Consider the following 25,517-nt stretch of genomic DNA (forward strand, 5'->3'; position numbering starts at 1 on the left):
AACATGGAGTCAGTTTGAAATGCATTCTGGGTGCAGCATTTGAGGAGATCGGGTAATATTATCCCCAACAAAAATATCGCTATATGGTCATCGGGAACGGCCATAGGCGATATTTTTAGTGGGTATAATATTTGGGTGTTTTGGGATCAGGGGTGTCCCCCGCAGGGGCTCCTTTTAAAATAATGGTTGTGGGAGTGTCCCCCGCAGGTTCCATGCCTTAATATTGCCGCAAAATATGGCGATATTTTGGTATGGCGATATTTTTGCGGGGATATTAACACATGGAACCCATTGGACATTTCCTCCAAGCAGGCTTTATTTTAATGTGAGTTCTGAATACTGTCTGCATTCACTAGAAAAACAAGCCGTGTTCAAGGATTGTTTTTAGTTATCATCTGATAAAGTTGCAGGAGCAGAAAGCTCCCACGGGAAACAGAATGAGTTTACTTGTTACGGTATTCTGCACGCATACCGGCCGGATGCTATAGTTGAGCAGTTAGCAAATTAACCTTCTGGAAAAGTACTGTCAAATGGAGGAGGGGGCGGGGGGGGGTGGAGGCGGTTCAGCTGGCTGTGAGACAAAGTTATGCGGGCTGGAGAAGGTAGACGCATCTTATCCAGTCCGTTCCAGTTGTGAGGGTCTTTATCTATGCCAACCTGGTCTGGGAAGTTGTCCAGTAAAGTTCTTGGCAGGGATGAAGTGGTACAGAACTATGCCAACAGTGATGTAACTTTTTTTTTTAATTCTGCATTTTATATTGTAAGGTTTCAGTTAATAAACGGCCATATAAGTGCCCCTTTATAATCACCGAGAGTGAATTCAAACAAACAAATGGCATCACGAAGCAGCAGCTCTGTGCCGTTTAAATTACCGGGCAGTCCATAATCTGTGCTTGTACTTTGAAATGTAGGATTTCATTTTACATTTTTCTCATTCCTTGCAAGTGCACCCTTGCGATTTGCGTGCGATTGTTTCGAGTTAGCTTGAGACTGCAAGGATGTATTCATTGTACGTAGATTAGCGCAAAGTTAATTATGCATTCCTTGTTTAAAAAGCAAGATAAGATTTCTTCCGCAGGCAGAGAATCTAGCAACGTCTTTGTTAAGAAGGATTTCTGAACTCTGACCTGGCGGGGCAGAGGTTCAGAAGGCCAACCTAGTTCCTTGGAACAGGCCAACCTCTGGACAAGCCAGACCAATCAGGGTAGCTATGGCAGGCGGTCAAGACCAAGTCTTAGGAGAGGTGAGGGTGACTGAAGGACCTCAATGAGCATCCAAAGCAAGGACACTTACAAATTACTCCAGACAGGTGTTATATTAAAAATAGACATTTATATTACAAGGCCTCTGTAACATCGACCATAGCAAAGAATCACAGTAACACTAAGTAAACCAATACATCACTCAATACAACATATATACACACACACACGACCAATGGGCTCTAAGGGGTTAAACGCATGAAATATGTTGACAACCTAGAGGGGGAAGAAACCAGGCAGTGCAGGTAATCTTTAGACCCAGTTCCACATCAATAATTCACCTAACTACGAGGCAGTCCAAGCCCTACGAAGAGGAGTCTTGTGCTCAATAGTACATCTACGCGGTTGTGCCAATGGGCAGGATAGGGTCTCAGGGTCTCTAGCAGCTCAGGAAGGTGGATTAGGCGATGAAGAACAAGTTCCCACTATTCAAGCAGGACCTCCACTTGAGGGCAGAGGCAGTTTGAGAGTGCGGGATGGAGTTGCTATTTCGCAATAGCTGTGGAAAGGGGCCCTCAGGGGCTACTTGTGCGTAACAAATGGGCTCCTGCGCTAGGGGCCACCAGTTGGGGTAAGGAATACTCACCGGTCCCCGACGCAGGCAGACCCAAACTTCACCAGTACAGTCCACTTCGAATACGGCAAAAAGGACATCTCGGCACCTTGTAGTTTCCGCGATACCGCGATGATTCCCAAACGGGACAGTGGCGATTTCTCCGCTCCGGGTGGAGGAATCAGCCCAGTTTCACTGCAGCAGGCTTCAGGGGCAAGAGGGTCACAAATGCAGCAAACTTGCAAAGGTCGTTGCCCCGGCAGGGCAACACGGTAACCACTTACTTCGGTCGCACTCGTCTCACTTCAGACCTGGGAACGCCAAGTGTATGAAATTCGGTGTGAGGGTGCCGTGGACACAGAGCTAGCAGAATGCCAAGTTTCGAGGGCTTCCTCGAAACTGCGGCGGTGACAGAGCAAAGGTCCCACGTAAACTGGTCAGCCCACTGGTTGGCCCAGGGATACTTCCGAAGAAGCCGACTTGCAGGGTTTGGTGAAGGTGCCGAGAATAGTTGGTCCCACTATTCCAAATGGTCTAAGCGTCTTCGCAGACCTAGGACGACCAGATGCAGAAGGGTCCCACGGGACGACAGCGGGCTCGGGGTGCCAAACCTTCCAGCGGGTCAGCAGCAGTTCCTCGACTTCTTGTTGCAGGATACTTGGCTCCTATCCTTTGTTTGGTGTGAACTCAGGATATCGACATGGTAGTGGTGTTTTCACCCTCCTCTTATCCAAAGTTCCCTTCGCGCCAAAACAGAGGACCCAATGGGAGATCTGCTCACAAACCCATACTCCATATGTGGACCAATCATGGATCACAGTGGTCCCAGACTCTCCAGACTCTCCAGACTCTCCAGACTCTCCAGACTCTCCGGCACCCAGGATGTGTATTGGGATCAGACATCCCAACCCACATCCTGGAGACACACAAGGCATGCAGAAGCCTGCAAAAGCATTGGGATTCATGGGAAAGTGCATGACCAAATAAGGACTGACCCGGGTCGACTCGACCTGGGGAAGGTGAAGGGGCAAGATGGCCAAAGGACAGGACAAAACCTTGTGGCATGGCCATTTTCGGGCCAGGCCACCTATTCGTGCCAAACGCGGTTAACATGGCAAGAAAAGGATTAAAAATAATGCGAAATGATAGCTGCCACCAGTCCTGTCCATGACACATCTGCACAGTTCATAGAAAGTCCAGCAAGAGTTTCTAGGGCCTTTGGAAATGACGAGACCCCCAAATGTGTTGTATGGTAAGATACATTGCACACTTGTTACACAAAAACTGCAACATGAGGAAAGGACTAAGGGAAACAGTCGCCCAGTACCGACTGTCTTAAGGGCATGTCAGTTTCCCCAGAAAAAGTGAGCGAAAGCCCAGAGGAGTGCAGCTGAGGGCTGTGCTTCTCTGGCAAAGTCAGTCAATGGTGTTTAAACAGCAACAAGTTTGGGGGTTGACACATGGAGGGGAAATTACATACAATTATGAAATCTTTCCTAACAGTATTAATTCCTGGTTGGACTGCAGATCCGTACGATTTATTAGCAAAAGAATTTGCATGCAAGTCAGGTCTGTGTGAGCCATGCAATGATTCATTGCTCAATGCAGGGCCCGATGGTGTCTTGTTTACAGAAGATCCCACTGCCGAAAGGGAGTGAGCTGGCAGTTCTGGGAGGAGGGGCTCAATCGTGCTCCATGCTTACCATTGAGCACATAGGAGTGTGCAGTTAGAGGCAGATGTCTTACGTTTGGAAAGGGAATCAACAGCATAAAGACAGGATTCTTTAATGCAACAGTTGCAGTTTAAAGATCTGGAGTGAGAAGGACTCTACAAATATTAAAGTTTCCAAAAATTGATTAGCAGAGTTTGCTAATTAAAATCATTGATTAGCAAACAAATACATTTGATTAGCAATGTTATATTAATGTTTAATGTCACCAGAAATCATTTGTACCAAGACATAAAATGATCATCAATACAGCATTTGTGTACCGCTGAAGTAAAACAGTGAGAAAAATCAGGCCTTGCAAATTATTTAAAATGCTGCTAGCTCTGCAAATACAGTAACTTTGTTTACCTATTCGACCTAAAAGAAATGCACTAAACACAAAGCAACATCTAACATAAACGCGCTCTCTGTAAAATGGTGCATGTCGCCACAAACCCACTATGATAGGCACACTGCTGCCACCCCGAGGCCAACTATGCTCAGTGACACTTGACATTTACTGCTAAATGTTACATAAATGTTTCAAACATCTTCTGCAAAAGGTACTCGCCCTTCATAAAATCTATGCAAGTGGGTAGGTAGATTTTGCAATCCCCGGATTGGAGTCTGTAAAATGTAAAAAAGGTTAGCTAATTGAAAGGACAAAAAAATAAATATGATCAAAAGGCTCTGAAAACAGTTTGTCCAGCTCTCCCACAGGTGCCAATATATAATGCAACCATAATCCTAGAGCAAAGAGCTCTGGAGGCCAACTACAGTGTAAGGTATTGTAGTAGATCTGTAGATGTATAGATTGGATACAACTATAGATACTACTTTGAATATACACTAGTTAGCTTTGTGTTTTGATTAGGAGGAACCAAAGTAAGAGACCAAGAGTGGATAGCAGCAGGTAGTTAACTGGGTAAACTAGGTGGAATATTGTAGTTTGCTGCCATCTCACTTTCAGGGTAGCTGGTATACATAGGTCAAGGAGTATGGGATCAGCTCATGGGTGGAGCACCAATTGCCCAGATGTATTCAACCAGTAGGTCACAGACCTAGGTTTGCCATCAAAAGCATTTTGCCATGTGATCATGTACATTTTCAAAGGTGTTCACTCGTCAATAAGATGCATCTTCCCCACAAAATGGAAACTAGTTTACACTATTAGATTTAGATACACTAACCTGAACTTTGCTGTAAATTACTGAGCCAATGCAGTATTTTACAGTAGCAATAACGTAATTATGTATTATGTAACAACTTGCAGGTTTAGAAATGGAATTGCAGGACTGTCCTTTTAAAAAAAAAAAAAAAAAGGAAGTTAATACATACTGATCCTTGCCAGACAGACTATAGTTAGCTTAATAAATGGACTGTGTTGATCCGACAGGTGAGGGTTAGGCCAATGTGTCAAAATGTTGTCACTACCATCTCAAACTTCTGAGGCGCATCTCTCCCTACCGCTCCTTTCCGAGCAGACTTGCCACAGTTACGTCCAATGTAATGTCGAGACTGGGCTATACCAACGCCCAAGGAGCCACGGCATACCATCTTAAACTCCAAAACGCTTGCAAACTAACTCGCAAAACGCTGCTCCTAGCCCTGGGTCAGAGAGACCACATATCTGCTCTCCGAACCCTCCACTGGCTCCCAGTCAGACGAAGTGCCACTTTCAAGACCCTGTGCATCGCTCACCGTGCAGTGCACAAGCCCGGCCCATCATACCTACAAGAAGAGAAAGCCCTACCTCCCATCCCACACCCCAAGATCAAGCAATGCCCTCCTTTTAGTGATTCCAACATCCAATTCCATCAGGTTTGGAGGATCCACCTTCTTAACCTTGGCCCAGACTCTGTGGAAGTCGCTTCCCCCCCCCCCCCCCCCTCCCACATATTCAACACACCCAAGACTATAGGACATTCCGCAAAGTTCTAAAAACGTGGCTCTGAATACAAACCACGACCTGAAGCGATTGAAACTCTAGCAACCCAATGACTTAATGCTCATTGAAACTCCCAACAATGTCATCAATGAATATGCTCATTAATTGGGCTATTAAGCAACAGCATGCCTGAAAGGCAGAATCATTTCCTTAGATTCTAACTCCACACAAATACCACTTACTAATATTCACATATCCTTGCTGCCTCTTCACCATACTAGACCCACAACAAAACCTGTCAACTCCCCGTCTGCTTCTGGTAGGCTTCCCCCACCCCCCCAGGCCCCTCTGTTTCCCTGTGTAGTGGTTGGGTGCCCACACCCCACCTAAGTGCCCCATGATGTTGCTATATGCCCCTGACCCTATTGGTTCCCTGTGTCTGGTTCCCCCATGGTGTTGCTGTGTGCCCCCCCCCCAGCCCCTTTGATTCCCCCTGTTGTTGCTGTGTACCCCCTGCTTCCCTGTGATGTCGCTGTGTACCCCTCTGGTCCCCTGTCCTATCACTGTATGCCCAGCCCCCTCTAGTCCCGATGTCACTGTGCCCCCAGCCCCTTTGGTACCCCATGTTGTCGCAGTGTAACCCCTGCCCACCGGTTCAACGTGATGTTGCTGTGTACCCCTCTGGTCCCCCATGCCATCACTGTATGCCCAGCCCCCTCTAGACTGTGATGCCACCGTGTACCCCCTGCCCTCTGGTTTCCTGTGATGTTGCTGTACACCCCTCTGGTGCCCCGTGCTGTCGCTGTATGCCCTGCCTCCCCCCTAGTCCCCGTGATGTCCCAGTGTGCCCTTACTCCCTCCACTCACCCGTGTTGTCACTACATACCCCCTCTGTTCCCCCTTGATGTTGCCATTTGCCCCCAGCCCTTAGTTTCCCCTTAATCTCGCCGTGTACCCACAACCCCTCAAGTCCCCATGTTTCACTGTGTGCCCAGACGCTCTGGTTCCCGTCTGTGACCCCTCCCACCCCCCTAAGACCCCCTGGGCCCTCCATGCGCTTGCTGTATGCCCCCCCCCCCCCCCCCCAAGCTCCCTCGTCCCCATAAATAATGTTGCTGTGTGCCGCAGCCCCTCCGGTCCTAGTGTACCATTCCCTCCTGTCTGTCTTGGCACTTGCACTATCTGGATGTCGCTAGGCCGAGTGCAGTGGCTAGTCTTCACATTCTTGCTGTTCATGGCCTGTGGGATTGTCTTTGCATTTTGCCTTGTTCCCTCCTTGTCGGTGAGCGCTTTTGAAGCGCATTGTATGTGGGCGCTGTGTGTATGAACCATCCTATATCTGATCTCTTTGCTTACTCTCTACTCTATACCATCACACAATTAGAGTGCAGCTACACCCCTCGATCAATTTGGCCTAGCTGTTCACATACCAACACTATCCCATGAACACCTCATCATTCCAATTAAAATGCAGCTATATCCCACTGAAAAACCGGCCTAGCTGCACACAAGCGTCCCACAGGTCCAACACAGCCAGAACCCAGTCTTGGTGTCCAACCGCCAGAATGCACACATTGAACCGATACCAACACCACCACACCTAATGCTAGAATGCAGTTACTATCAAGCAATTACATCAGCTGCACACTTAACTGGTGCACCGGCGCACCCTACTCTTTCAACTGACCTGGACTATAGTCCCCGAGGGCGTTCAACCTACCAGCGCTTTGAGGTCATACCAATGATATATAAAGCGCTATATAAATGCCGAATCCCAATTGCCTCTGGATTTCAATTATTCTTGCCTAGCACATCCCCGCCCATGCATTTGGCACAAGAGTGGAGGAGATGATTACTGCTGCATTCTTCCTCTCCATTAGCCCCTTTGAACTTGCAATGAACAGAGAAGAGAGGGTGGAGAGAGCACTAACAGCAAGAGCCGAAGGGTGAACTGCACTTTCATTCTACCGGGTAACAAATAGCTATTTTTGCTACACAAGTTTCTATTTCATTAGCAAACCTACATAATTGCATAGCAAATGGCTATGATATGCTGCTTATTTCATGCCTTGATCTTTAAAACTCTATACATCGCCAAGCCCTACAAGGTAGTCTAGTGGGGGGGGGGGGGGGGAGTTGACAAAGTAATTGTAATAAAGGAAGTTTAGTTGCATGCATATCAAGCATTGCAGAGTACAATCTCCAGTTGATTCGATAAGGAATAAGAGAAGCAGAGGAAGAGCAACAAGGTGGATAGGTGTTAGGGGGCGGTACAAACATTAATGCAGGTCTGTTTTAGCACAAGGGTATGCCGTCAGCAGAAAACAACTGTAGGCAGGTCCAGAGGGATCCCCAATTAAGAGATCCAGAAGTCTGATGAAAAGAATTCCCAGGTGAAGGTGCAGCACAGCAGAAAGACCCACCTGTTATCAATGGGAAACTTAGTAGAAGCTTGCAAGAGAAACTTGATCAGACCAGAAGAATGCCCAGAGGGTGGGTATCTAGAATAAGTACCACCCGAAAAGCCAGGAGGCACGTACTCCTGGCAGCAGGTTGGGGGGGGGGGGGGGGGGGGGGGGGGGGGGACAGCCCCATCAAAGGCAAAATAAAGAAATAAGTACAGGATTTTCCCTAGGTGCCGTTTACAGAAATTACGCAGATTACCAAAAAGAAAAGTATCTTCCTTGATTCAGCTAGCACTGAAAACACTGGTGAGGAAGCCAAAGAAACCATGAAAAAAAAAAAATGTCAGCAGCTCTGTGGACAAAGGATCAGAAAAAGCCCCATGACAATGTCTGAGGTGAAGAGGGCCCACTATCCTTCCAGTGGACAATAGCTACACACAGCAAGATGGGAAACCCTGGCAAAACGACAGCAGCTGTAAAACAGGCTTGAGACATCCCAAGCGGGAAAGGCTCCACTCAACCAAGAGGAGCTAACAGGATGACACAGGAAGCCCAGACTAGCGACACAAAATCACAACCGGGATAAGCCCAAACCACTGCATCTGGTCAGTATGGGTAAATGAGGGCTTGGAAAACGGCATCACCAGGGGGAAACTCCTCCAGCTGATCAGCAGACTTGCTTCTTCCAAGAACCAGGAACAGAGCAGCAAGACCAGAGGAACTAACACTTGGTTGGTGAAAGCCAGCCCACCAATCTTCAAAGGGATATGAAGAAGAGAGACTGATTGACAACCACTCTGCCCAGACCCACAAAGGATGTACTCATGAGAGCCAATGGATTTACACTGGCTTCAATAAGTAAGAACTAATATGGAGGCTACTACATGAGCTAAAAAAGTACTGTGGCCAAAACAGCCATGGGCGACCCTCAACAAAAGGAAGCCCCAAGATACAAAATGACAGCGCAGTACACCAACAGCTACCCAAATGGTACATTGGGCTACTTAAAATGGCTTGCACCATTGCTGAAGCAACAAATAAACTACAGCAGTCCCCAACCTACTCCCTAAAACAAATATAAGGTAATATCAACCTAGCCAACAATGGGGTCGCTGGGAAGCACCTCTGGGACTTGGATTAGTATGTGCGACCCAGGAACAAACATCTTAAGTTGATGAAAAAGGGTTTCAATGGCATGGGGACTTGTCACTCTGACCTAAGATAAGTGTGATTACAAAGTTATAAATTCTACACTGACAAAGACGTGAAAAGGGACGTTATGGTTAAGTTGCAATAGTAAATGCAATTCAATGGACAAACACCTATAACCTATATACCTATAACAAAACAGGGACATTATGGTTATAGGTAAAACCGAAAACACCCAAAAATTGCAAGTTATGGTAAGGTACGCAACCATAACTCACGCTACCACTGTGCACTGCACGGACGAACACCCATGACTTCAAAGATGACATCCCATGTGCCTTTAGTTTTCATAACAAGCCTCCACAAGGGATTGTCAATATAATGTTGCCACAGATCAAGAGGTCATTGGGAGAACGATCATGATACATAATTCATTATACAATCCATTGCTGTAAACACCATTGCACTACAGACTTCTTTACAGTATAGCAACAAACTCATGCAGAAAAGTAGACATTGTCTGCAGCATGCACCATAGGGGTCCAACATTCAGATTTCTGCCATGTTAGATAGTAATGATGAATGCTTTATTTTGAGAGTTTCCAGTACTGTGAAATATGTAATAAGTAGCCAATACCTCTCCCCCCTCACTTACCACATATTTGTACTACTAAACAGAAAACAAAGACCACAACGCGCACAAATATACCCATATACACCAGGAAAGTACAGTAAGCAAAAAAGCAGTAGTATTACCAGAAAGATCAAAAATCAGATAACATAACTGATTATCTTCATGCACAGAAATTATTGCTATGTTTCAGGCCGGCTTCTTCCTCTGTGTATATGTATCATATGATGCGACTGAACCCTTACGAATGGATTGTAAGGACATATGAAAAAGGGTAAGGTCTACAAATAGTACTTTTTGAATGTTTACTTCCTGACTGTCACTGAAGAAAACCACCTGCCCTACTTATGTCAGTGAACAATAAAAAGAGGGAGGCAGACATGTGATGGCATGAGTGATGTCAATGACATTTGTGATGTCATCTTTGAGGTCATGGGCGTTAGTCCGTGCAGTGCGAGTTATGGTTGTGCACCTTATCATAACTGGCGAATTTCTGGGGTTTTTCAGTTTTACCTGCAACCATAAGGTCCCTGTAACGTAACAACGTTTGTCCATTGAATTGCATAGGTTTTTACTAGTGCAACTTCACCATAACGTCCCTTTAACAACTTTTGCGTCAGTGAATTTCATTGGTTTTTAGCAGGATACCCTTAGTTTGTAAAGATGTACTGTGCAACATAGTGAAACTGCTGGCACCATGTTAATGCAGACAGCAGTCGCAGACTGTGCGTCTATTTGCGGAGATCGGGTGGCATCCAACCTGCTCAGGAAGGCAAGTGCTCTCTTACATAGTGGTACCAAACTCAAAAGAGCATATACAAACAGCACCACATACAAGAATTGCAAGGGAAAATAGAGTATGTTTGCAAATGGTGTACTTATGAAGCAAACAAGACAAAGGCATAGGGAGTACACCATAACGGAATGCATCAACAGAAGTGACGTCTGCCTTCAACAATCTTACCGCACTGCTACCGTAAATGGGAACAAAGAACGAAAGGCCAGAGTAAGGAGTGGAAAGTACCAAGACCAGAGCGTCACTAAAATGTAGCAAGGACACTAAACATTGGCTAATAATTACACAGGTGCTGCAGTATACAATATTACAGAAGCAACAGAGTGGCAGGAAGAAAGTTTCCCTCATGACGCAAGGACTTAATGTAGTAACCCCATGGTACGCACAGTAGTGTAAACCATGCATTATGTAATCTATATTGCTGCATGTACACCAAACTCATTCTCATATTTTTCGGTAAGCGAACATAGTGGGAAGGAAAGCATGGCAGTACAAGCGGCAACCCTTCCACAACAGCATAGGAATTGAAAGAAACTCTGCATAGGAAAATGGACAGCCTGGAAGAGCCAAAGTGGTCAAATTGGTGAACAAATGTGCCGCCTTAAAGATTGCATACAATATATTTGACGAAATGAAACACTGGCACACCTGCACTCCTTCACCCATGTCAGAGGCAGCCATCACCTCAAAATTTGTTTGATGGGAGACGTGGTGATACATCAATCTCTTCCTCCCCTCACAACCAAGTTGTGCAAATACCCATTTCCCCACAATAAGTATCCCCTTCCATACCCCTTCCCTTTGCTTAAAGAGGTGTATGAAAGTGTAAACGTTAATGAAAATATTGCTGACTATTTGTGGTATTGTTTTTTCCTGAAATGCCGGTCTGACTCAGCGGCACATAGTCCTCGTTGCAATGACCGCAATTAAGAAAAAGGTAGGTGTCCTACAGACAGTGCAGCTGCCCGGCCTATTCACAAAGACAAAGGAGGCATCTGCACGACGCCAGCAGGCTCTGCATGTCTGCATGTTGTCCACCACCTATCAATGCGTGTGGGAGCGGATGTTTGTTCGTTGTGCAAGTACACGCATGTGTATGTGTTCCTGTGTCCTGGTAACATCGGCACTGCAGCATATGCAAAGGAACATTAATTAGGTTGAGGCGGCCACCCACATCCTACAGGTAGCTATACAAATAAACATCCCACCTGCTGTACCCTATAAATAGCCAGCTTCTCACAAAATGGTTGGCGCACTATTAGTCAGCAGTGGCAACGGTGTGCATCGGACACCCATGCACATGTGCACAAAGTATTCCGACCAAAACGCATCCAGCAGACAGACGTCCCAAAGGAGAAGAGTGGCGATGTCACCATGCGACCGCACCCATGCTGCGTGTCGGCCCATATTGCGGGGCTACGAGCCGGACCCTCAAACAGCGGCAAAGTACAGGGTTGGGCAATGTTCAGAGTGTTTTTTGAAATGTACACGCTTACAAACTCACCAGAATAGACCGTTGCACATTTATGTATGGTTTTGAACAATGTAGGCCTGTTTTCCGTGTGAAAGTTCTCCACCACAACCCTACAAAAGGGGCACACCCCAGAGCCGCTCCGCAATCTGCAGCTTTTCAGAGCAGCAGGCCACATCGGCTTGCCCTGTAAGTGATGGTGCTCCAAATATGCTGTGCTACAGTGCGTTTGCAACTAATACCAACCATGTCAGTCCGGCTGAGTACACACAGTAATGGCCAAAATTAAGAACGGCTCTTGCCGTGACCCACACCGCAGCAGCGATAGTCCCCATTGCCCCAATCTCACGGGTAGCTAGCGGAAAACGGGAATATGCGCACTTTTCCCTTCCCCATACAAACCTCCCCCACCCAGGATGGCGAGGGCCGTGTCCCAACGAAGCACAAACATACCTTCTTCCCTTTCCACTTTCTTCTTTGCAGCATGCCGTCATTGCGTACTGTTAGAAATTTGCACACCCTTCCACCAATGGCATTGAAGAGCTCTCCATGTAACATCAGTTCTGTAAAACAGTCCTCTACGTACACACCACGCCCAGAAACGATGTGCAGTCCCTCTGCCTCCACAGTCCCATTTCAATGGCCGCCATTCTGAAATTCCCTGGATGTGGCTTTCGTGCTGCATGCAGCCGTGGTAGAATAAATTAGAACTAGGGTAGCAGGATTTCATTGTAAGGGACGGCTCTGAAAAGATGTTTTATTTTTAGATGTTTCCAGAGAAAAACCTTTTTCGGTTTTTATTTGCTTTTGTTTTCTTGTGGTCACATTATTACAGTAAACTCTTCACTGCATCCTGTAGACTGGCAAATAAAACTGCATTAACAATGGGCAACAACAAAAGCCATTCGTTTGGAAAAACTCTGCATTTCCTAATGAAGTCATTGGTGCAGAAGAACATCCCATGAGCGGTCAAAAAAGTATACATGCTTCTGTTGATGAGACCCCTTCTGACCTCTGGCTGGCGACAGCAATTTTTGGAATAGGCCCATACTGATCTTGGTGGTATACATGAGAAAAGCACCTTGGCAGTGGGAAAAATGTGCTGCACTACTTCACCTTCTTCAGTTAATGGTACAGACGGGAACAAGGCATGGAACCCAAATGCAATGCTCCATAGTGCACAACCACACTATCTACAGTAGCTAAAGTGGCCACTTTGACATACTGCAAGCACAGTGCTGCCACAGCACCACAAAGCCTCCACCCCCTCCAAATCGAAATTGCCATAAAAGCCTTCGACGGCATACTGGAACAGATCTTTCACAAATGCATCACCGACTATCAAGACAGTGCATCTCTCCATCTCTGCCTGCTACCCTCAGTACATATAGTAAATATACGGCCGCCCTTTCCTGTGACTCACACCCTGAGCACCTGATTGGACAATCCCCACAGTCCCATTTCCATGGGCGCATCCTGAAAAACCCCGGATGTGGCTTTCATGCAGGGATGGCAGAATAACTTGCAACCAGGGTAGGGGGACTTCTTTGTAAGGGGCGGCTCTGAAAAGCTTTTTTTTTTTTTTAGATGCTTCCAGAGAAACATCATTTTTTGTCGGTTTTTATTAGATTGTGTTTTATTGTGCACACAACTACAGTAAACTTCACCACATCTTGTAGACGGGCAAACAAATGGGCGACAACAAAATGCAATTTTCTTGGAAAAACTCTGCATTTTCACAACTAATGAGGTCATTATTGCAGTAGAACAATCCATGAGCAGACAAAAAAATAAAAAGTGTACATGCTTCTGTTGACGAGACACCTTCCTGCATCTGGCTCGGAACATCAATGAGCATTGCCCCATACTCTTCGTGGTGTCATGGATGAGAAATGCACATTGGCAGTGGGGAAAAGCCTCTTCACTTCATTCAGCAATCTCCTCCGGCGACCGAACAAATCTAAGCAAGCCATGTAACCCATATGCATGCCGTCGTAGTGGATGACGATATCGACATTAGCAAGAGTGGCCAGGTCTTTGCAAAGTGCATGCATAACGCCGAAACAGCACTCATACAGAGTGTTCCACAATGCGTCCACTCCTTCCAAACCGAAATTGCTGTCAGTGTCTTTCCAGGGCATACTTATGCAGATCTATGACAAAGGGATCACCTATAGTCAACACAATGAGTTTAGCCATGTCAGCTACCTTCACTACACAGAGTATAATGTACAACAGTTGGACCGCCCCTTCCTGTGAACCACACACACACAGTACCTGATTGGATAATTCCCACAGTGCCATGTCCATTGGGCAGCATGGTGAGAAGCGCAGATTGTGGCACGTGCGTTTCCAAAGTACAGCGAGGGCCGCACCCCAGTAAAGCAGGAGCATTCCTTCCCTTTCCACTACCTTTTGTCCACCACTACCTCATTGGGTACAGGTAAATAGGCACACGATTCCACCAATGCCATCCAAGACATTCATCAAACACCATCAGTTCTGCACAGCACTTCGTAGGTACCGTTAGAAAAACAGCCTGCTAGTGTGCTGTCACTGGACATCCCATCCAGTAGAAAGTTCAGTAAAAGATTGCAAGATTTGTGCATCCACATGAGCACCCATCACCAGAAAATTGAGGTACGAAAACTTTTTCTGCAGTTTTAGAACCGTTATAAGTTCCTCTGCGCACGGTTTCTGCCATTGAGCAGCCATTACATTCTTTACAAGCACTGTTTTTTCCAATCCCCTACCATCAAGTGGCACTTCAGTGGTAAGTGCTTGCAACGTTTTCATTCATTTACCCATATCATACATTGTAATATCGAAACAGGAACTCTGGTTTCCTTCGACAACGCTATGAAATGTGTTCCCCACTAACCAGTCTCCTACATAAATCGTAACAATGTGCCACCAAAAGCAGCATTGCACGTATTATACTAACCGAAAGCAACTGTCGAAAAGATCACTGTCTGCACAGCTGTACTTCTTTCTAGGCTGCTCTTTTTTTTTTTAATCTGCCCGCTTCTACTCTCCACTCTCTGGAATGCACCCAGAAGAGGAGTGCGCGACTTAGGATGCTATCTCACATGCACTCAAATGCCTCCAATCGCTCCCTGTGGCTGTGAGGAATTAAGTGAAAAAAACTGCATTATGCAGAAGGCCTTCTGGGTCTTGGGACCTCAATAACTTCAACTCTGACTTCCTATATCTGTGTGTGCAAGCTCTTCCCTCATCCGCCTTCAACTCCCTCAGGGTCAGTTGCTTCTGGAAGAAACCAGTTGGTTGTAGATGTTTTTTCGCCTGGGGCTCCCTGCCTCACTCAAACTTGAGAACCATTGCTGATTCTGGAAGCACCTCAAAGCCTTTATCTTAACATCTGCCGTTTCTGCTCCTCTCCCCAGCGAACGGCCTGGCATAAACTGATTCTGCACTGGTTACCTGGCGACTGATGTTGGGCCCATGTCACCTCCCTCCGCCAGGTGAACCCCTGCTCTGCCTTTCTAGCAAACCCTGCACTTTGGGACTGGTTTCTGTGTCCCTAACACACTTTTCAAAAGATATGACTCAAAAGCAGCACTGCATGCATATTATGAACTCCAAACAAATATATATAGGTCATGAATACACCCAGGATACCTGCCCTTTACCTTGCACACTTCCACCATAGCCTTCAGCACCTTTGTACAAAGAGACCTTCTGCCATGGTGTTTGCGTACACACCAGAACCACGACCCTTATACAGCAGTGTCACTCCAGTTTCGTTTCCATGACTCCCATCCTGAAAATGGCTGGATGTGGCACGTGTAATCATGAAAGTATAGCGTAAACCGCCAAGTTTTCTTGCTGGGGGGGGGGGGGGGGGGGGAGGAGGGGCAGGACTGGGCTATGTAAAACAGGGTAGGGGTTTAGGCATGTAAGAATGCCTCAGAAAAGGTATGTTTTTTTTATTTTTTGTCCTGTTATGTACGTGTGTGCATACAATCTTTCGATGAGTCGGTTTGCTTCTCCTGCTGACATTTGTACAGACTGAACGTCAATGCTTCGCTTACATTTCTACAGGATTCTCTGCAACGCTTCGTGCAGAGTGGCAGCCAAAACAGCATTGCCAATGGAGGTCAATAAAATCCCATTTCCTTGGAATCACTGCAAATCTTGCTAGTTAATGCTGTCATAGTCGGTGCAGAACATCCAAGCAGTGCACAGTCACACATGCTTCTGTTTATAAAGTCACATGCTTCTGTTCATGAAACACCTTCCGACCTCTGGCTGTGGACAAATTAGACCGGCATGGTCCCATGCACCTCTTGGTGGTATGGATGAGAAAAATCACCTTGGCAGTGGGAAAAATCTGCATCACTGCTGTCATCAACTTCTTGATGTGACGGAGCAAACGTGCGCACGACAGATGTACCCCAAATGTAGTGCTCCATAATGAACGACCACAACATCCACGTTACCGACAGAGGCCACACATGTAACAAAGGAGAACCATGGCACCGAAACCACACTCTTACACTGTGCCCCAAAAAGCCTCCACTCCTTCCAACTGAAAGTTAATATCAAAGCCTCTTTCCACAGCATACCTGTGCAGATCCTACACAAAGCCATCACCCACAATCAGCACCCGGCACCTGTGCATCTCTGCCAGCACCCGGCACCTGTGCATCTCTGCCAACCTCACTGCAGTGAGGTTTCGGGAAATATATCACTGCCCCTTCCTGTGAAGCACATCCGACACCCAATTGGATAATTCCCACAGTTCCATTTGCAAAAGCACCATGGGGAGAAGGGCAGCATGTACCGCGTGCACCTTCCCAGCTACAGCAAGGGCCACACACCAGTAAAGCATAGCCACTCCTTCCATTTCCACTATTCTATTTGCAACACTCCCACATTAGGTAGTATTAAATAGTCTCTAGAAAAACGTGGGGTTGAGGTGGGCACTACTTTCTCAATTATTGTTTCATTCAGAGTTGTTCATCATTTGGTGTCTATTGTTATATATACTTATGGTAGTATATGGAGCTCCTGGGTAAGAAAAGAGCCCAACGACACTAGGGCTCTATAATGTATATAACCAGAAAGAAACGGAGTGGGAATCTCCCCGTCAGACCCTGTGCTCCTCCTCGCTCCACTTCTGGAGCTTATATTTCAATTCTTAATCATTAGTCAATCTTAAATTCAGTACATTCTATAATCAATTCATTGAATATCTTCAATCATAAATTGCCATAATTTTCACGAGTGTTCACAAGCATTTTCTTCACAAGCGTTGTATAAAAATAATTGTGTTTTATTCACGCTATTTTTCTGAATCACCGATTCCTCAAATCAGAACATAAGCTAATTGTGCCAATGCATTTCGGTGCTATGCACCATCATCAGGGCTGTAGTACATAAAGAGATATATTGTAATTCAACAAACAGGTGAATATTCATTTCGAAAATATAATTGATCAGAAATATATACCGCCAGGTAGATGAGTATGACAGGAATTAGTTCATCCGTTCATGTGAGTAAGTAAAAGGAAAACGAAAACATCTATTACCATCAGCGTAATAGTCAAACTCTGCCTAATTTGTGCATGTATGTAGAAGTACAGCATTACCTTAGCTTTCTTTCAGGGCATCAAATAGATTCATTTCTACGTGCATGCGTTGCGGGTGCACCTCCCTGTAGAGGTAAACGCGAGATCAGATAATCTGTCTTTTAATCACAGAAGTGTATACTAATGGTGTTCGGCGTGTGAGCGCAACAAAGCATACCTGAATGCAAACGCTGCCTTACGTCTCAAAGGTCCGGTCGTGAATGCGCGCGCCTGCAGGGAGACGTAGTTCTAATGTTGCCATGGCGATCGAGGCGCGTCACCGGTCCCCGATTGTACAGTGACCGTGCCTCCAGTCCCACCTTCCCACAGGACGTGGACGGACGGGACTGGGCGCCATGGCAACAGGAATAGTTGTGTGAACTGTGTAATTACTCTGGTGTTTGAGTTTAAGGTAGAAATCTGTTGTGTAGAGTTAATGACAACGGCAGCAACTCAGTTGTTACTGATCGAAGTACGGAGTGCAAAATCATCTGTTACGGTCGCTGTAAGATATCTACAGCCGTGACTGAACACACCCACGTCTATGTCTCTATCCTTTAAAGCCACAGTACATTCAACGTATGGAGGCCATAATTGCCCCTTTCTGTGAACGCGGATGGGTACCGCATAGTGTTTCAATGGTGAAACTTACTTATAGCATACATGAGTTGCTGATGCTTCTAGTATAAATTACTTGGCTATTCCTTCATACTGCACTAGATAATTATTAAACGTGCATTAACTGTGAACTCCCCAATTCCCATAATCATTTACCAAAACACACATTGGTCTCCAAGCTATTACAACAACAGGGGCAGTTACTGATGTTTTGGGTTGAAATTCATCAATCACTCGTTCATAATGTTAGTGTTTAAGTTAGACGTGCATATAACTGAATTCCCATTTTCATAATAATTTCTCAATATACACATTGGTCTACAAGATGGTCCAACCAACCTTCCAACTATTGACATGTGTTCCACCTGTACCTTACATATTCAGATGCATTATATTGTAATTTATCAACATTGTCATCTTTCGCTCATACCTCCCCATGTCAGTTGACTTGTTCAAGCAATTTCAAAAATTTTAAAATATATTCTAATACCCTCAAACTAATATAGACCCCCCTGTGATTGTTAAAGAAAACATGCATAATTGATCTCCTCATTCAGTCCCTTAGGTGTTAATGTTGCAAGCTTGTCGATCCAGAAGGATTCTCTCTGATCAAGTCTCTGTTGCAGATTCATGTGTGATTCTCTTTTCTGGGACACCTCTAGGATTTGAAATTTTATTTGTGACAAATTGTGCTTCTTCAAATCCCAGTGTCTAGCCCCCGCCAAATTTTTATTGTGGTTCCGTATGCATGAGCGATGCTCATTCCATCTCATCTTTGCAGATCTTATTGTCTGTCCCACATGGGCATTTTATTGAGCTGTTGGTAGAATTACAAGTCCCAAAATTCCTGAGTTTTATTTTTTCACTAGGGTGTGGATGATTGATTGTATTCCCTTTAAGTACATATCCACAGTTAGAGCAACCAAGACATGGAAAAGTTCCAGTTTTGGTTGTGTTGTGCTTCGTCTTGAAATCCCTTGTCTTCACCAGTTTGACTTTCAAGTTTTGGCTCCTTTTGTAGGCGAAAGTAGGCAATTCCTTAAATAATGTTTCAGCCCTCTCATCTAACGCTAGAATGTTCAGTTTTTGGAACAAGGGATTTCAAGACTAAGCACAACACAACCAAAACTGGAACTTTTCCATGTCTTAGTTGCTCCAACTGTGGATATGCAATTAAAAAGGGAATACAATCAATCATCCATACACTGGTGAAAAAATAAAACTCAGGAATTTTGGGACTTGTAATTCTACCAAAATCTACTCAATAAAATGCCCATGTGGGCTTATGTGGGACAGACAATAAGATCTGCAAAGATGAGATGGAATGATCATCGCTCATGCATACGGAACCACAATAAAAATTTGGCAGTGGCTAGACACTGGGATTTGAAGAAGCACAATTTGTCACAAATAAGATTTCAAATCCTAGAGGTGGCCCAGAAAAGAGAACCACACATGAATCTGCAACAGAGACTTGATCAGAGAGAATCCTTCTGATCGACAAGCTTGGAACATTAACACCTAAGGGACTGAATGAGGAGATCAATTATGCATGTTTTCTTTAACAACCACAGGGGGGTCTATATTACAGTTTGAGGATATTAGAATATATTTTAAAATGTTTGAAATTGCTTGAACAATTCAACTGTCAAGGGGAGGTATGAGCGAAAGATGGCTATGTTGATAAATTACAATATAATAATGCATCTGAATATGTAAGGTACAGGTGGAACACATGTCAATAGTTGGAAGGTTGATTGGACCATCTTGTAGACCAATGTGTATATTGATAAATTATGAAAATGGGAATACAGTTATATGCACGTCTAACTTAAACACTAACATTATGAACGAGTGATTGATGAATTTCAACCCAAAACATCAGCAACTGCCACCGTTGTAATAGCTTGGAGACCAATGTGTGTTATATATCTCTTTATGTACGCCCTGATGATGGTGCATAGCACCGAAATGCAATGGCACCATTAGCTTATGTTCTGATTAGAGGAATCAGTGATTCGGAAAATTGTGTGAATAAAACACTTATTTTTATACAACGCTTGTGAAGAATATACTTGTGAACACTCGTGAAAATTATGGAAATTTATGATTGAAGATATTCAATGAATTGATTATAGAATGTACTGAATTTAAGATCGACTAATGATTAAGAATTGAAATATAAGCTCCAGAAGTGGAGCGAGGAGGAGCACAGGGTCCGACGGGGAGGTTCCCACTCCATTTCTTTCTGGTTATATTGTATTAAATAGTCTCTCATGCATGTAGCATTCACATCCAAGTTCTCCACATTGAACACTATCATTTCTGTAGAGCACTGCAGACGTACCGTTACATGCTCACAGTACAGGTCTTGTGTCATGTGAAAGCACCTCCAGGTAACAGTTCTCCAAACCTATCCACGCTTTGAGCGTCCACATTCACCAAGAGCAGCACCCAGCACCACGAACTGCAGGAGGCAATATTTTTTTCCTCCACCACTCCACCAACTGCAAAGATACAATACTTCAAAGTGCAGTCCAATAGTTAGTAATTTATGCAATGCACACTACCCAAGCACATACCCTATGCACTGGTACAGCACAATTTCTCACCACAGCACTCAATGGACACACTGCAGAACTGTTCACTCCATAAGCTCCTGCCATGCACTGGAAAATGTACCATGTGCCAACAATGAGCACACCCATGGAATCTACAATGCATGCACAACTCACAAACCACACACGAAACACTCTGAAGAGTAGTTGCAAGCAACCCACATAGCTGTTCCTGTAAGGCCTCCAGCCATGCATCCAAGACGCTGGGCATCACCACACACAGCACACCCTAGTGCACCCCATGTTTAACTCCTCATGGCATGTGTAATGCACTCCCATCTGCAATTGCGCCTGCCAACTTTCACCCTGGCCACATCTTTACATGCATGGCTCCATGACGCTGCGTGGCCTGTGCTTAACGGTATGCGAGTGGCTGTGCACATTGTCCATATTGCAACTTCCTGATGCTGATGAAGTCCTTTCATGGGGCAATGTGTTCAAACACTTTCTCAAGCAAGGGTCTTACAAGGGCACAACCATAGCAAATGCAAATGGTGACATGTGGCTCCCTATTATGAAACAGGGGCAATGATGAACACCATATGCTAATGTACGCATAGCAGCTCACTTCTGTTCTACCAAGTGTACAATGTCCTCCGCAACCATAGTGTACTACTCACCAACTTCAAATGCATGCAGAGTGACATCTGCATCGCTGCATTATGTTGTGGAGGCTGTGATGAAGGCCTAGGCTGTTGGGTGCATGGCCTACAGCCTTCGGCCATGCACCCAACAGTCTAGGCCTTGGCCACACTCACCACAACATTACAGAGCCATGTAGGCATGTGCAAGAAATCACAAGGCAACATACACACCAGCAGTTCCCTTCCGCACAACCGCCGCACCATAAAGCAGGGAGGCAAGGACACGTGTTCCACTTACCATAATGCAGAAACATATCGCTGTTTGGTACCGCTATCCACTTACAATCACAAAGTATTAGAAGCATGCCAAGCAAATAAGACCATCTTCATAACATTGGGCCTGCTCCAAACACTCTAGTACGTGCATAGAACCAATGGTGCATAGTGCACTGCAACACTTACTAATCTGCGCAATGCACACTACGCAAGCACATAAGAACCAGTTGCAGTCACCTCTTCAATATGTACACTATTCTATTAGTGCACCCAGTGGACACACTGCACGACTGGTCACTGCAGCATCTCCACCCACACACTGACAACTGTAGATTGGTCAATCACCACACCCATGCAACCGACTGTGTCCGCTGCAGCCAAACCACAAAAGCAACAGTGTGGCACCTACTTTCAACCAATGGACATACCTTTTCAACCAGTGGACATACTTTTCTGTGCTAGGGCTGCAGCCATGCATCGATGGGGCTACGGACTTACCTCACACAGCACACCACAGTGCACGCTACGTTTAAATCCTCATGTCTCATGGAATGCACCCCTTCTGCAAATGTGCCTGCCACCACTCATCACAGAAAGACATTGCCGCTGCAGCTGGCATGCCATAACGAAGGCTGCCTGCAATGACCACACAAGATTGTTGCCTGTTGAGGTATCCGTGCATTGGTGAGCATGCACACCACCGTCTTCTTCTAATGATATATATCACATGAAGCACTTTTCACTCCCACACCCTTTCCATCCCTCCTTCCCACCACCAGATACCGTACACTGTTTTTCAGGCCCTTTCGCCGCCGCATTGTCCTCCAATACAACATGCCGCCATCAAGGAACACTTGACACATCCCCGTCACCGCACACTGCGCTGCAATCAAAATTTTGACCGCACTGCAAACAGGGAAATGGGACGACAGAGCAGAGCCAGATATGACTAGTTTTAGTGCGCACACTGCTACGTATAAGGGGCCCAGCCATGCACACAATGGCCTAGAGCCTTGCCACACACCACAACACTATATCCTCTGATACACCCAGGCGTTTACCAAAAACTTTGACGCACAGCACGCTTCCCTCCAGCCAACCACCGGCCGCGTCCAAAGTGCGCTGACGTCACGGCGTAATGTAGGCCAATGAGACTTCGGTCCGTGAAGCGAATAGGGAAATGGGTCCGCAGAGCAGACCCAGATCGCAAATTATTTTGGGACGTACATTTCAGTTCTTTGCAACAAAATTACTGGTCGGATTTCCAAACACACAAAAGCACACTTTGACCCAAGCCCCCGCTCCTGCAGCAAATTTGGTGATAATCCACCCAGATGTTCGGCCTGTAGCCGTGCAGAAAGTATCTCCCCCATTCAGTCTATGGAGAAAAAAGAATGCGGAGACCCCCCCCCCCCCACCGACTTGCCCCCTTGCACGAGACCTCACCCCTGAGCTATCCTCCCAGCTATCTTTTTGTAAATTTTAATTAGTTTTCAACAAATGAGAAACAGGTACTGTGAACACAACCCCATATTTACCCTACCTCCTCCCCACCCAAACTCCCCCCCCCCCCCACACCACAAATATAAACATCTATCTGGTCTGGTAGTAGCCGTAATCTTAGCATTCAAAGTAGTAAAAGTCCAACAGTTTACGCTGGGTGCCCCATTGGGCTCTATAATCTTCCGTTGAAGGAAGACCCCTCCCTCCAGTTGAATTTATTGTGTCCTCCCACGTTTTCCTCATCTTTGATATGTTAACCAGCTTCAGCTCAAATTCGGCATAAGGCGCTGTGCGTCGATGGCGTCCTCGAAGGTCTGTCTCGAGGATGAGGGGATATATATATATGCGCAGCGCCCGTTGGCTTCAGTTCTGTTTTTCCGTGACACCTTTAGCTTCGAAGAAATACCGCACGCTTCATCACTTTTGTGACAAATTTAATTATTCTTTCGAGAGAATCGAGAGGTCTTCGTCGACACAAACAACCCTGAAGTCTGGGTTCAAAAAGTGTCGCGATTGTGGGTCATGATATCTTTGACTCCCATCATTTCGGTTTGTGGTGCCTCAGAGCAGACCATAAATACATTGGACTGCTCCAAGTACCAGTCCATGACTGGAAAAGCCTGAAGGAACCAAAAGGGGAAGTTGAAGGTAGGTTGAATCCCTCAATCTCCTACCCAGACCAAGAAACCTTCGACTGACGAGTCGATGGGCGACTCTCCTCAGAGGAAGAAGGCCAAACGGTAGAGATCGAAGAGTGGTTTCCACAACTCTTCGACTTCTACGAGGACGAAGAGAAGGCACCGTAGGTCGCCTTTGTCGTTGGACGCTTCCCCAGAAAGGGTTTCTTGTCCAACCAAAAAAAATACACTCCAGCCGAGTGGGAGGCCTTCAGGGCAGAGATGCTCAAAATATTTGAGAAACAAAAGCCTCCAAGCCATGCCTTTGAAAGAAACCGGGAAGGAAAGGGCTCGACCTAAATCCCATGCACCCTTGAGCAGAGGGACAAAGGCCCGATCTGCATCGGGAGCCATCGAGGCATCAGTCCGATGAAGTCTTATCGAAGGATCAGTTGAGCCGGAAGCATAGGTCGTCGACGCCAGCCACCTTCAACGTCAGCCAAACCCTAGACATCGAACAGCTGCGCAATCGACGCAGAGCACCCCAGTAAAATCTATGGCACCATTGGAGAACCTTTCGATGACTGCCAGCGTCTAATCCATTATTCATAAAACCCAATGTTACTGAGAAAACATGTGTACCACTACCCAGGAAAAACTACTTTAAGTCTTTCTTCCATCTATGAAGAAAATGATCAGTCTGATCAAGAGGGTCCATTTGGCACACCAAATGTACCCGAGAGTTTTATTGCAGAGGAGTCAAGTGGTTGAGGGACTTCAACTTGGTGAGGTATGCACCCCACAGGAGTTTGGGAGACCAGAGGCTGGGGAGCATGCAGATGTTCCTACAGGCAACTCATGTAGTAAGGTAGTGGACTAGGCCTCCATTACCCTTCGAACCAGATGACTTTACTGACATCTTGGATAAAGGTCTGCAGCCAGATGCCATATTACCATTCCATATTGTCTTGCAGAAAAGGATTGCAACAAATTGGGAGACACTGGAGACCAATCTGGCTGTTAATAAGAACTTCAACAAGAAGTACTACCCTTCCGGTAGTGACCACGACTACCTGTGGAAACACCCCACTCCAGAGATTCTGGTGGTGCAGGCAGCTACTGCAATATCTAAGCAAGCGGCTTACTCTACCATCCCTCCAGATAGGGATGACAAAGTAGATGGATGGGCAAGGAAGGCATTTTCCACAGGGAGTAGGGCACTTAAATCTGCCAACTCCACATGTGCCCTTGCAAAGTTTACGTTCACTATGGGGACTGCATTTCCATGGCGGCTGAGCACATTCCCATAGGGGATGAAAGACTGGTTCTTAGCCATAGTTCAGGACAGCAAAGAAGCCTGTGAGTCTCTTCCAGTCAGGTTTGGATTCTGCTGATACCATCAGTAAAGCCATGGCTACCAGCACCGCTATGCACAGGTTTGCGTAGTTGCTGAAGTCGGGTTTTGCACCGGATGTGCAGTCCAGACCTCAACATGCCCTTTGACGGGTCTCACCTTTTTGGCAACAATGCTGGCGAGACTCTTGAGAAGTTGCAGACCTTGAAGGCGGCAGCCAAATCTTTAGGTAGTGCAATTCAGCAACCTCAGCCTTTCGACCTAGTGGGCAACCGTCGAGGGGTAGAGCTTTTTGCTACTACTACTCAGTTGGAAGGGCGAGAGGAATGGCCAGTCAAAGGGGCCAAAGAAGATTTCCTTGTGGTGGACTAGGAAGGGGTAGAAAGCCAGCTCAAGCAGGGTCTTCTTTACCATCTGCCGCCTCAAACTCTGAGGTCTTGAGTCACAATTCACCAGTAGGGGGCAGACTGTCTCAGCATCTAGAAGAAGCGC

General features: G+C 45.9%; 1 protein-coding gene across 5 annotated transcripts in view; it reads right to left on the reverse strand.

The window, feature by feature from the left end:
* DLGAP5 (DLG associated protein 5) overlaps positions 1-25,517 on the reverse strand; it is an 827,616-nt gene that overhangs the window by 774,523 nt on the left and 27,576 nt on the right. The window lies entirely within an intron of this gene.

Source organism: Ambystoma mexicanum, chromosome 14 (genome assembly GCF_040938575.1).
Source record: "Ambystoma mexicanum isolate Mex_15411 chromosome 14, UKY_AmexF1_1, whole genome shotgun sequence".
NCBI lineage: Eukaryota > Metazoa > Chordata > Amphibia > Caudata > Ambystomatidae > Ambystoma > Ambystoma mexicanum.